Source organism: Serinus canaria, chromosome 3 (assembly GCF_022539315.1).
Source record: "Serinus canaria isolate serCan28SL12 chromosome 3, serCan2020, whole genome shotgun sequence".
NCBI classification, from domain to species: domain Eukaryota; kingdom Metazoa; phylum Chordata; class Aves; order Passeriformes; family Fringillidae; genus Serinus; species Serinus canaria.
In genome coordinates this window covers 56,191,595-56,205,868 of record NC_066316.1, presented here as the reverse complement: position 1 = coordinate 56,205,868, position 14,274 = coordinate 56,191,595, and the positions used below count along the sequence as shown (strand labels likewise).

Sequence of the window (14,274 nt, the reverse complement as noted above, 5' to 3'; positions counted from 1 at the left end):
AAGGCTGTAAGCAGAGGAAAAAATACAGATCATTTTGCATCCTTCAGAAAAGCCAAATGTTGAAAACAAAATATCAGATATTCAGGAGCATTGCAAATTTGATAAAACTCAAGAATAGATGATAAAGTGTTTTTAGTCCCCTGCTGAACAACCTTTATGCTGATACATGATTATTACTAATATGCTGTAATTAATATTTCAATAATGCTCACTTAAACAGGGTATTTTTTGTAATGGATTTTGTTTTAGATTAATAATGCACACACCAGATCATTAATCTGTTAAGATGCTTTTCTTCCTACTTAAAGATCATCTTGTTTTCTCAAACTGAAAATATTTCTTCATGCAATTGCTTACTTTTTTTGCGAGATTAATTTAATCCACTCCTTTATTTCCATTTTAAATCAATACCAGACATTTAGTATAAAGTAATACTTTTTTCTTGTGATCCAAAAGGTTGGGTTTGTCAGCTACTTTCCTACAGCTGGGGAAAATCTATTTGTTCATTTCTTAACCTTTTGACTTGTCTGTTTTTACAAGCCCGGCTGTTTGTGATGGGGAATTGAAGTATAGAGTAACAACAACAGAAGGAAACATCTCTTGTTATGATCAGAGTGTAAACTGAGCCCAATGCAGCAAAGAGTTTGTAAACCTACTGGTTTACACAAGATTTTTTCACACTAGAAGAAAAAAGAAGAGACCCTCTTTTCCCTTCATGCGATTCTATGTAGAATTTTCACGTGGCGTAACCAAAAGTTAGTTTTTTAAAGTTTTATTCACATTTCTTGGACATATGACTGTAAAACTGACTTGCAAAAAGTTTAGACCACTGATTCTCCACTGTAAAAGGAGGCTCAGCAAAGTCACAACTGTATTTTCCTTCTGTTCATGTGGCAAGTGAGACAGGTGTGAAAACTCAAGACCAAAGAGCCCTGTGTGAAGGAGCTAAAATGCCCTTGCCGTTGTAACAAGCAGGGAAATGCAGGAATTTGGAAAGGAATCACTTGACAGGGTCTGCAGACTAAGTGTTTTCCCATGGCTGACCCCAGCCTCAGGAGTGTCCCAAGTTAATGGTGCGTGTAGGTGCTGAAGAAAGAAGTAGCTCTGTCTATCTTCTGTCTCAGAGTGTTACATCTATCAAATCTTCAGGCTTCAGCAACTCAGTGCCAGTCCTACTTTTATCACACTTGGCAAGCATAACCATTATATCAAAACTATTTAACCTTGCCTGTGTTTTTCCAGTAAGAGTGGAGGGTTGTAATTGTGACAACAGATCCAGCTTTGTCCTTCTTTCTCAAAACAAGGTGTATCATCTGGCAACAGATGCTTATTAGGCACGTATATATGCCATATATGTATGTAATAGAAAGTTGAAAGGTTTTTCCTCTCCTTATGTCATAAAACCCCTATCTGAATGTGATGCAGTGCCAAAGGACACTACAGTGATTACATATGCTATAAGCACCTGTGAGATGGCTTCTGCATTGTCTGAGGAACAGTTAAGGGTCTGTCTATAGCAGCAGAAGTGTCAGAATGGGTGCAGTCCTGTTCTGGACCCTACAGAGGCACTAGCTGAGGCTTCTGTTGCCAGTGGGACTGGGAATCTGTGGCAGAGAGCCAGCTATGCCCTACCACAGGGCTGATGGCAGACACTGCAGCATCACCTCTGGGTTATGCAGACAAAACCAGCTTGTCTTCTAAGTGTGTAAAACATTATTCTCATGGGTTATTGATAATTAATTACTAATGAAAAGTATGATTCCGCCCCCCCCCCCCCCCCCCATTTTAGTAGAGTGGTAATTTTAGCTTCTGATTTAAATACAGTAAATGTTTCCTTAAAACTTACATGGAAAAAGTCCATGTCTAAGCTCTTTGGAAATTTGAAAACCCAGACATGCTGCATGTACATCCTTTCTGTACTGCTTTGGCAAGTCCAAGCGTTTCTTTCTTTCTTTCTCTCTTTCTTTCTTTTCTCCTCCTTAAAATAAATCTATTGCAGATGAGAATGGGGAGTTGCACAGTAAATTAACTTTATTTGTGCAAAGTATAAGCTGTCACTGCCCACACCCATTCATCTCTGTAACAAAGGGGATAAATGAAAGGGGCAAGTGGGAGTGCTAAGGAGGGATTCCTAGCTACATCACTATGTGCAGAGTAATATTACAGGCTCAAAGCAGAACCACTGGTATCAGTGATATGTTCCTAAACCAACTGTGTTAGTTTGAAAAGAGGAAAGCAAACATAAGAGGAAGGAGTGTCAATACAGGGGCTAGGGGAGGGATGGAATGGTGGGCTCCAGAATAACACACTCAGTGCATACTGCATAATTATTTTCCTGTTTGCTAATGGTGATTATCAGGTCTTTATCTTAAATATGGTTCTTGCCACCTTTGAATGTAAGAGATAGTGCTGGCATAGTGAGGCTTGGAGTTTGAACTATCCTTTTCATAGTAAATAGAACTTGGTAATGAAAAAATCTCATGATCCTTCTACTTACAAAACTGGCAAATTCCTATGATACTAGTTTGCTTCCATCACTGTATGTCAGTGTTACTGTGACTGCTAAAAAATCCATAAAATGGAAGATGGCAACTCAGAATCTTCCAAATTGGCAGTGGTGACTGGCTAACACTATTGAGTGGTTAGGCATTCTGTTCTTGCTTTCCTGGGCTTTCATCCTCTCACATTTCTCCCTGTGCAGTATTCTTCCATTGTAGAGTTATTGGCAGATGCAAAAGTATTATCAATAAATTATCAGCTGTATCAGGATTTTTTCTCGAATGTTCTCCTTTTTTCCACTGGATATGAACAAGTTCTAAATAAATCACATATCCAACATATATCAATATATGTTAAACATAGTGATCAAACTGGGTTGGATTTTGTGCAATCCTCTGGCAGATACTTCTAGAAACAGTTTGTGTCAATGCTGTTCATTGAATCTTAAAAATTACTTCATGTTATTGCACCTTAAAGGGCAAAGGGGATTATGGATATTGAAGCCTCTTCTTAATAATTTCAGTGAGTCTGTACTGTGCTTATTGGAGATGCTTTTTATCAGTCTCTCTCTGGTAATTTTGCCATTGAAGATCTCTTACCCATGATGATCCACTGGCAGCTTCCCTTCTTGCCATCAATGTGCATGTTCATGTCACGGTTTCGCTGTGGCACTCTTCAGTTTTTGATGTTTCCTTTTTCTGGGTCAAGATTAGCTGTAACAGTTGCTGTGCAAAAGGCAGAAATATGGCCACAGTCAGTTTGGCTACTCTTGCTATGAAGTGTTCAGGCCTTCAGTGCAAGATGCCTTTGTCATTATTTTCAAAGAACTTTGCTGTAATTTCGTCAGGAGGGGAATGTTTCTCCCAGATTGTTTTTCTAACCTTCAAAATATTTTGCAATGAATTTGTAATTGGCAGGGTCTGTGCATAGTTTAAAGGTTTGAAGTGTTTCAAGTCCATTAGTTTTACATTATAAAGAACATGTATTAATTGAAAAATCATTGAAGAGGAAATGTTAGTATCTTTTGCTGCTCTGTTAAGTGATACTGATCAATGGTAAAAGGGACTTGTACTCTCATGCTACTTGGTCTGGCAAAGAATATAGCTATTCTTATGGTCATGTATTAAGAGATATATTCTTTTGGCCATGTATTAAGAGATACATGGTTTTGGATACAGAAATAAGTATAGCTGATTTCATCCATGGCTGTATTTAGAAATTAATGCAAAAGAAGAAAAAGTTGAGTAAACCCACCATCCTTCTCTTTTGCTGAATAAAGTTACTTGAATTGAGCCGGCTTGCAAATAATTTCATCATCTGACTAAATTGTTATGGCTGGTCATCCTTTTGCATTCTCTTACTGACTTAATTACAAAAGCTTCACAAATATTTTGTCAAAATCTTTGTTAAGGGAACACTTCAACAGTGACAGAATTTCTCTATAAGTGTAAAAGTGAATGCTTCTTCATGAAATTCTGCCTATGTGAGTCATACTTTATAAGTAATGTCAGTGAGGGAAGAGTAGCGAACTGCCCAGCTAAACTTCTTTTAACCTGTGCCTCTTTGTAATCAAATAATGGTAGTCAGGGTTTCCAGAGAGATGAGGGTTTGAGCAGTGAGCACGCCGGCTAATAGCTGCGGTAGCGGGCTGCGGGCCGCCAACAATGCCCGTGGAGCGGCCCCTCGCTGCGTCTCGGGTGCGCCTCCGCGCCTCGGGCTCAATAGTGAATGCGCGGCATTGTTCGCCTGGGAAGAGTCTCGGGGCGCTGGGGATGTCAGGGCAGATCTGGGGAAACCGATTTTCGGCTTGCAGCCTCCTCGTCAGAGGGCTGGGAGAAGCCTGGGGGCAGTCGGCCACTCCTCAGGGCTCCTCTGCTCGGCCAGCTTCGTGCTGGTCTGTGCGAGCCCCCGGCGGGATCTGCCGCTCTGCAGTGTGCCCGTGGGAGAAGCGCCCAAGAGAGGGGAAGGATTTCTCTCCCCTCATGATGGGTTTCATGTTTGAATGTTAAGGGAAAGCTTTCCCTGAGGGAAGTTGGAAGGCGGCATTTGAAATTAAGGAAAAGCGTGGATGTAACAGAAGTTATTTTATTGAGGATTTACAGCTTAATGGTCTACATTTGGTCACAGGTTTTGGAAGAAGAGAAATGTTTAACTGTGCGGGGGTTCGGGTGTTTCTTAAATAAAAAGAGAGTCTAGATAAGTCATGAGAATGGCTCTTAAGTGAATTACCTGGTGAGTTTCCATGTGAGTAGGCCACAGAGTTGAGAAAGCTTTGATGTTCTCTCTATAAACAGGAATAACAAAAAGAATTGGGTTTTAGTATGGCTTGTTGGGAAAATCCTGCAGTTCCACCACAGAGTTAATACATCCTCCCCTCCTCAGCCCCTACCCTCACCTGTCTTAGACCACAAAATTGGCCTTTGTGGCCAAGCTTCTCCAAGTCCAGTCTGTGTGTTTTAGATTTGAGAATTTGATTTGGATTCTGGCTCTAATATTTTAAAACTGAAGGATTTGCTACTTCTTTTTCATAGAAAACAAGCAAGTGGAAAACCCAAACAAGGAAAGTGGTGGGACTGAATGTCCCTATCTGGAAAAAAATATAAAATACAAAGGAAAAATCTGAGAAAAATAACTGCTTTAGCTGTAAAAACTGGATTTAAATAGTAGTCTAAGTATTTTTTTTTCCCTGTCTCTGATCTAAACACTGAGAAGATTCATCTGAGTTGTTTACTAAATACCAAAGGGTTTAGATGTTGTTTATTGTAGTTAACAAGACCTCTGAAAACTGGCTATATAGAAGTGCTTGAAGGCTGCAAAAGAGAAGTAAAATGGTACTGGCTATAAAAACCAGAAAAGCAGAAGGATAGTAGCAGACAGTTGTTATCTGATGTCTTTTCATGAATGTTTTAAAGTTCAGCTCCCTTGCTGTGAACCACAAAGTGGTACATTTTTAAGAGGTTTCATGCCCCTTTCTTGTTTGCATTTGTTAGGGTTTTTTTCTCCAGATTGACAAAAAATTGCATAATAAATCCAATGGTCAGAAGAAATCTGAAGATCCTTTTTTTTTACCTACTTTCTTTGTATGGTGTCACATGTCTATAAAACTCAGTAGATATACCCCTGAATAAGAATGTTAGAGAGTTTTGATACTTTGAAGTCAATAGGATTATTTTTCTGTAGCTGTTGGTAAAGAAGGCACAGGGATTCTGCAATATATATAGCTTTAATAAAATGACTGTCTGGTTCAAATTAAGCTTTTTATTGCTCTGATAAGAAAGCACAGAGAGAGGCTTATGACTCAGGAAGTCAGTTGCTGTGAATTATGCACCAAATGTTCTCTGTAACCAATTCTGGGCCTCTAATCTGTTTGCTTCTTGCCCCGTGGCTTGTGAAGTGTGATTGTTGTCACTGCTAATCTTGAATTCTGATATGTCAATAAGTGTTGCAGGCATTAACACCATCTGCATATGGGTGCAGAGGCTGCACTGCTCTGTACACTGATATTGCAGGGATTTCCATCTCAATTCATGCTTTGCTTCTTGAATACAAAACTCTAAGGAAGGTATTGCTTGTTGGGATAGGAATTTTGCTCTCAATGATTTGTCTTCATGAAATAACAGCAAAGAAGTAGTGGGAAGCATTGTAGACACTGCAGAAGGGCACTAAAGCAACTCTGAAAGCATTGTGTAGACTTTTTCATCACAAACCTGGATCTATTGGAGTGGCTTTCATAGTCAGGCCTGAAAAGCCTGCTGACAAGGCAGGGAAGGGAAGTTTCATTTTCATGTAGCACTGTATTTCTCTGTATTGCAACAGGCAAGGACATTGAGAGGAAAGGTGTAAAATATGATTCCCATAATTTAAAAATGCAATGTTCTCCCCATGCTCCAAGGGATAATTTGGAAGGACCAAATCAAGGTAAACGGCAGTCCTGATGTGATAGGGTCATCAGTAGAAAATAAAAAATGAAGAACTGGGGTGGCTACATTTTTAAGGATCTGGTTTTTTTGACAGCAACAAGACACCTTTGATTTTTCTGCTGTGACCAGTTATTTCACTGCCATTTGGCAGTCTTAGTCTACTTGACCTTATTTATGTAAAATTCCACGCTTAGCTGTAGAAGCAATACAGTGAGAAGACATTGTGTATGTTAAAATCCTTTGAACCTGAACATCTGCTTAGTTTCTTTTTATTTCTTTTCATTTAAAGGTTTGTGAGATGTCAAAATACTGATTATTATATTTTGTAAAAATCCACTGCAGTGTTTTATTAAATCCAGAGTTCTTTTACTGTCATTGCATATGTTTCTATTGAACTGGGATTTTGAAAGAGCTGTTAGCTTACTGTTGTAATGCCACCTTAAAAATAAGACCTAATGTTCCCTTTTAGGAGGGTGAGCACAAGAAAACAACTGACTTGAAATGCCAGAGCCAGTCTGTGGTGCAGCCAGTCCACCAATATGTCTTAGTTCCAACCTGTGTAGAATTTACAGATTCTTCTCTCCAAGACATAAACACTGCTTTCTACAACTTACATTTTTATTCAAAAGAGGAAGCAAAGAAGAAAGTTTTCATTTCGTTGTAAATGTGAACATCTGTTAGGAGGAGCCTGCTGTTGCTATTTCAGTTCTGTTTCAAAATTCTGGTTGCTTCCTGAGATACAGAGGAGGTTCCCGTAAGTGGCTTTAGTTGGAAACCAAATGGGAGAGATAATTTAGCTGTATTTAAAGAAAACCATCAATTATTTAAAGCTTCTGAGACTCACTTCTATTTGGCATCTAACTTTGTCTGCTATATCAGAGAACTGGCTTTTATAAAATGTGTTTTGCTTCATGCAGGAATTTCACAGCAAAGATTTGTGAGTCAACAGAGAATTTGGAGGCAGAAGCAAACAAACTAGTAAAAATTAGTTTAAAAGGACTAATCTATTTGTGCTAGATACTGCAGTTACAAGTTACACTGAAATTGAAAGAGATGAGTTGTAAAAGGAAGTCTTCTTTAGGATCATACAAGTTTTTCATTGGAACTAGCAAGAATGATTCATAGATGCTACATTTCCTCCTTCCAAAACTGTGTCTCACTCTGTGAAGTTTATTTTACTTGCTTTAAAGTGAGAGACAGTTAACAGTTTTTAGTCTTAAAACCTCCTAATGTTCCTGGTAAGGCAACAAATATTGTGTGCTATATTGGCTGACCCAACACCCTCTGTGTGCTTGTGCTGCAGTGGGCTTTGAAAAGTTGTGAACTGCAGGAGCAGCTTTAGGCTGCTTAGATGAAGTTGAAGGCAGTAGTGTGTTACATGTTGGCCTGACAGGACATTTGCCCAGAGCAGTAGATTAGTCCAGGAAGAAGTAAAAACCAAATGTGGTGTCCAAGCACTGTTACAGTGATACAGTGTGGCATGGAAAGGCACTAGTGAGGTGCCAGCAGCAAGGCCTGATCCTGTGTGGTGCTGGGTGGATAGAAGCCTATGTGTGGATTTTCCTTCTGGCCAAACAGTTTGAGTGTAAAAGTACTAAAACATTCAAGCAGCATCATGTTGAATGCATTTCTTACACTTCTTCACTAAATGCCAGTAGGAGCAAAGAAAAGGATGTAAAAGCTTTGATTGTTTGTCATCTAGGGTATTACCCCTCCTTGTCATCTAGAGTGTTATTCCCCCATATGCTTTCTACAAATCTTCACTGAATTTTCATTTGTTTGGATTTAGATTTGAACTGTGCCTTTTAAAAATTCTTTTTAAAAAGGAGAGAAGTCAGCCTTCACAACTGACAAGGAAATGCAAAACAATTCTTCTAAAAGGCCTATAACTGGAGGACTGGATCCATATGCTCTGTTTGTGTTGCAGTACATCAGCAAGCCATGTGATGGCTTGTTCCTTTTGTTAGGTGTCTCTGCAGCACTGTGTACAGATTAAATAGCTACTGCATTGCAGTGAGTTATTAATACATTACATTGCACTTCCAGGGAAGATGTCAGTGTGTCCTTTAGCCTGAATGTACCTTGTAGTTGAATTACGGGTGATTTTTTCAAATTTTGCTGAGGATAACTTATTTTTCAGTAAATTCTTAGCCAGCTGGGATCTATAGAATAACATTGTTCTTAATCTCTATAAACTTCACTTATTGTTGAGGTTCTTAACCTCTATAAACTTCACTTATTGTTTAGAAAAATCAAAGCCTTGTTCCAAAATAAAACCAGGTCACCCTTCTCAAATCTTAATCCTGATATACTAAAAATGTGATCCTATGCCACTGTACATACAATAGAAGGAAGCAGGAGATGGGGCAGAGAAAGGTATGCAACTCCTGAAATATAATGCATATAAACAAAATTCATGAAATACCAGAAAACGAGATGTGGGGCCAGCCCATTGTTTTTCTGACACATCTGTGTACTGTTTCATTTGTGATGCACATCAGTAAAACAGGAGGCTTTTTGCTTTCCAGTCTTCTGCCCTTACAGCTCTCAGAGCTGTGCATGTTTAAAGTGATGGAGGTTGAGGGGTTGTTCTTGGGGAAATTCTTATGTGTGGGGGAAAATTCTGCTGACCTATACATGGAGATGGAAGGGAGAGCTGAGGTCAGTGTGCGTATCCAGAGATGAAAGACCAAGACAGAGCAAAGTAAGGATCTCAGCTCTGTTTCCCTCTTCCTCCACCCCCCAGGAGTGCTCATGAGAGCACCCTATGCCCGTCACACTGCAGAGCTGCAGCCCCTGTTTTTACCCAGCCCATTGAAACAGATGTAGGGCACTTTCTGTCATTGAGACTTCAGAGTTCAGGAGCTTGTTGTATTTCTTAGGACTCCACAGAATTGACCAGGTAGTGCTCTATGTCCAGTTAATGCTCTACAGGTCTGTCCAGGAATTAGTTCAAACCTCTGACTTGGAGGTGATAGAAGCTTTGTAGGCAAGGTGGGCACATGGTGTGAGGAAGCAGAAGTCCAGAGGAATAAATCATTAGCTCCTGACGGAAATATGTATGCATGTGGAACATAGCAAACGTATAGTATATTTGCCATATTCAAGTGATTTGAGTAGCTGGGTGCTGCACTGTAGATGTACTGAAAATTTTGCCACCAGTGTTGTCCATTCTGTGCCTTTGAGTGTGTCCAGGACTTACAAATATGTGGTAGCTCACTCTAAAGTATTTTGCACAGATCTTGCAAAAAGATCTTTTAATGTAAATATGTAAGTATTAAAAAAATCTTTAGAAGCTGTGGGAGAATCCCGAGAATACAGGAGGGAGCATATCTCAATGATCTGTGATGTCAGCATGGCAGGCTGTAAACACCTGATCTCTTAGCCTGGGTAAAAGGGACTTTCACCCCAAGAGCCCTGATGTTCAGATCAAAGTGTTTCACAGCTTTGCCAATGGTCTCAAGGCCTCCTTTTCTACCTCCAGTTTCCTGCTGTAAGGTGTTGTTCAAGGACTGTGCTCTTTAGGAGCACTCTGAATGAAGCTGAGGCTGTGTCATGTGCAAGGACATAGGTAGTGGATTTCAAGTAAAATTTTAAAGATAGAATGCCTCTTTGTGGGCTACGTTTCAGCATGCTGGTGTGAAAGCACACCTGGAAAGTGGTGCCAACAGCTGGAAACTCTTCTAACTTCTTTTGCCTCCCAGCTCCAAGATGGAAATGCCACCACACCCTCTGCAGGCAAAGGAGATGTCAAGCTTTCCCATGGGTTAGCAGGTTAGCACCAGCCTATATCCTTTTTTCCTGTTTTCTGTTTTTCATCTTTTCTTTTCTTCTGCTTCTCCTCTCACTGTCTCCTCTCCTTTCTTTTTTCTTTTTTTTTTTTCCCCCTCTTTTTCCTTTTACTCATCTTCATTGTGATTTAGCACAGAATACTTGATGGTATGGTTTTCACATTTTCTTCTGAAATTCATTTCTCTTGCCCTGAAAAAAACCCCAAACCACTGCAGCTTTGCAAGCACTCTGCAAAAGCCTGTTCCTGTTTATGTTAGGGCAGAATAAGATCCAGAATGCTTCTATTTCCCAGGATCATCTTATTATATTGCAAGTTCATGGAAGTTTCTAATGTAAACACAGAAATTTCACAGTACCAGCAAGTGATTTATTTGCTTTAAATGCTTATCAATATTGTTTACAAATCAAGCAAACAAATGCTGTGGAAGTGGGGGCTCTATTTGATGTTTGCTCAGTGTTGTGCCTGGAAAAATGGAAGTTAGTGGGTGTTGCTCAGTGAAGTGTGCATTTTAAAGTTACCCACGGTGATGCCCATTGTCCTGTCCCTGAATTGCATGATGTCATATGTCATTTAAAGCTTGTAGTGATGCCGAAGGCTGTCGGTGCGCTGGGAAAAAGGCGATGTGAAAGTTGTGAATCAGGTTTCTGTAAAGCCTTTGTGTTTAGGGTTTTGATAGATAAAAGCTGACTCATGCAATATTTCTGGCGAAGGAGCTGTACAGACTAGTAAGAGCTTCTCGTTTTACCTGGGTGCCCAATGAGCTAATTCTGGAGCAGCTGAAGTCAGAGCCCGCGCCTCTCTCTCCTCCGCCGCACAGGTAGGTCGTGGGCTCTTCCTTAGTTCGGGGAGGACTGGAAAGAGAGAGGACTTGTTCAGCCCGGGTGTGAGGAGCCAGAGACATTCCTCAGCGGTGAGATACTGTCGCAGAGGATTTTCCCTTGCAATAATGTTCTCGGGTATTAGCGTGCTTGGTTGTGACAGAGGCTATTCTGCTTTACGTACTGCAGGCGGTGGGGGTGGGGGACGGTAATTGGACTGATAGAAGCACATTAGTTGGTGACTTTTTTCCCTTGTTGTGAGATTTCTAATAAATGGGATTTCTGTTCCTCAAAGTTCAGTTAAAATACTTGGCAGAGTACTGTTTGTGACAGTCCAGGCTAGAAATCTAATCCTGCAAATATTGTAGCTCTCTAGGGTGCTGTTTTTCACAGAGGGTGTTAGTTTTAGAACTGATACTTATTCATATACAAAATTTAGTGATTAAAAATCTGCTGACCTTCACTTGGACAGGATTCAGAGCAGAAAATATAGGGAGTGTATGTAAGATCAATTGGGATTGGTAGTAGATGGATTTTAATCTTTCTCAGGAAGCCTGAGAGCATTTTTGTTTCTCAGTTCCAGTGTTGCATTTTGGATTTGATTCTGAATGTAGAAATTGTTCTAAACTAGTTTGCTTAATTGTATCCACAGTATGAATGTTTTATTTGAAATATGAAGATATCTCAGGGACAAAAAAACCAGGAAAGCTATTTCTTGTAGTCTCATCACTTTTTGGTAGCTAAATTCCAGAGATTAAGAGGGCTGTAATTTCTGGTAATGTTGACTTTGTAGATAACACCTGAGGTGCTCTTTTTCTTGCCAGGAGAAAGGCAACAACAATGCTAATCATGAATATAAATTAACTTTGGAGTTTTTTACTTGTGCAGTATGTCGTAAAATTTCATGTGCAGTAAACAACTTGGAGGAATAAACTCCTATATTTAGACAGGACTTGGATATCTTTAAGTCACTTTTATATTTAAAGACAAAGCACTTTATCTCTCATTGTATACTAATGTCTAGCATAGCCAAAGCTGCAGAGATAATGGAAAACCATTTATCATTACCATGAATATAATTACAGGAAGGAGGTTTTTGTTAAAGAAAAGCAAGTGATAGAAGGAGGTTATGCATTTTTGGTGAGAACTTGTTTATGACTGTGCAATGAAAACCTGAGACATGCCAAGATGGTTGTTTTACATGTGCCTTCAGCCCTGTAACTAATATTAGAGTTGCCTGTTGGGATGAAACAGTAGTATTCCTTGCCCCTTGCATGTCTGTGGAGCAGGGACATGCAAGGGACATTGTTCTTGCTGGGGAGCACTGTGGGGTCATGCCATGCCAGTGTGTGTGTGACACAGGAGCAGGGAGCTTTGCAGGGGCTGGGAAGGGGGAGAGAGTAACTGAATTAATGCAAAGGCACAAACAAGAAATGACCTTGTTTGGGGAGCATGTTTCCTTGTGAGTAGGGACAAGTAGTAATTATCCTCCTTTCAGTGCTGAACTAACAAGTAATTACTGTTATTCCGTAATTAAAGTATGCAAATTGAAGATTTCTTTTTTTTTTTTTTTTCTCTCCCCAGACTGAGTTAAATACCGTTATTCACAACTGACAAAAGTTCTCAATATTATTTTGGTTCATCCTTGAAAAGGTTCAGTAACCAAAAGAAAGCCTAACAAAAAAAGCAGTGAACCAGACCAGACATGGGTCAGGGTATAGAAGACTTGCTCAGAGTGTGTGTCTCTGCAGGCTCTGGGGGTACCTACAGTTTTACACAGTGTTTGCAGACTGAGTTTTGATGAATGCACCTACCTGCTGGTGCTGCTGCTGAAACTGGGAGGTTGGGGTGGACTGGGTTTGTAAATCAGTCCCACAGGGTATGGGACAAATTACTTGCTTTTTATAGTAAGTTTCTGTGAAAGACGGAAATTTGCAAGAGGTTACAGGGTTTGCAAAGGCACTGGGTCAGTTATGATTCATAGAGAGCAATCCTGGGGAAGGCTGTTTACTCTCTCTTCACTCTCATTAATTCGTTTGTGGATTTCTCACCAGGCATTTGCTACAGACCTCAGGTAGCTAGTAGAAGGGTGAAGTTACTTAGTGGTACAACTGCAGAGTAAAGCTACTCCTCAGAGGTCTGAAAAGCCAAATACAGACCCTGACAAGAGAAAAGAAGATGGGCATGTGGCTGTGGCAATGAACTCCGTTGAGCTGCTCTCTGTCCTGATGCCCTTGTGACTGCAAAAATAATCTAAAAACTCTTCCTAATTTTAACAGCAAGGGTAATTGTAGAGGTTATTTTCCTACCTAAGTGTTTTAAGATGGTGAAGTCCAACTGTTAGCCCAGTGGTTATGCCAATTTCACCACTAAACCATGTCACCAAGTGCCACATCTACACATTCTTTTAACACCTCCAGCGATGATGACCACACCATTTCCCTGTATATCGTGTTCCAGTGCTTGACAGCCCATTTGGTAAAGAAATATTTTCTAATATCCAATCTAAACCTCCCCTGGTGCAACTTGAGGCTGTTTCCTCTTGTCCTGTTATTTGGGAGAAAAGGCCACCCCCCACCTGGCTAAAAACCTCCTTTTAGGTAGGTAGTTATAGAGAGCAATAAGGTCTCCCCTGAACCTCCTTTTGTCTGAACTGAATGCCCTCAGCTCCTTCAGATGTTCCTCATAAGATTTGTGCTCCAGACCCCTCCCAGCTCTGTTGCCTTTCTCTGGACACACTCCAGCACATCAGTGTCTTTCTTTCAGTAAGGAGCCCAAAACTGAACACAGGATTTGAGTTGTGTCCTCACCAGTGCCAATTACAATGCTCAGATGGGTTTCTGAAGACAAACTTGGGAAGCCTTGGAAGAAACTTGTGAAGAAGCCTTGGAAGATTAACAGATCCTGTGTTACTGGGAAGGGCTATAGGTTTTTCACAGCTACCTATACCTGAGGCAGGAACTGAGAGCTGGGCAGAACCAGGGCGTGCCCCCAAGCCCTAATTTCCATGAGCGGGTGTTTGGTATAGGACTTGCCAGCTGAGGGAAGGGATCTGCTTCCTGGTTCTGTGCCATGCTGAAATCCCCGCTCTGCTGTGCCCTGCCTTTCTTCCAGGTGTGCTAGCTGCCCAGGTGCTTACCTGCTGCTCTGCAGGAACACTGGCTCCTGCACCATCAGAGTGCACCCTGAGAAACATATTTTACTGGTTGGAGACACAGTGCACAAAATTGTAACAGAACTCACC

General features: G+C 40.5%; 1 protein-coding gene across 4 annotated transcripts in view; it reads left to right on the top strand.

Annotated features, from left to right (window-relative positions):
- PLEKHG1 (pleckstrin homology and RhoGEF domain containing G1) overlaps nucleotides 1–14,274 on the top strand; it is a 124,404-nt gene that overhangs the window by 62,182 nt on the left and 47,948 nt on the right. Inside the window, exon 1 of one of the 4 annotated variants that reach the window (XM_050972358.1) lies at nucleotides 10,943–11,029. The exons of 2 other annotated variants lie outside the window; for them this stretch is intronic. The gene's annotated coding sequence lies outside the window, so the exon portion shown is untranslated. One more of the 4 variants, XM_018919935.3, reaches the window with a different exon arrangement.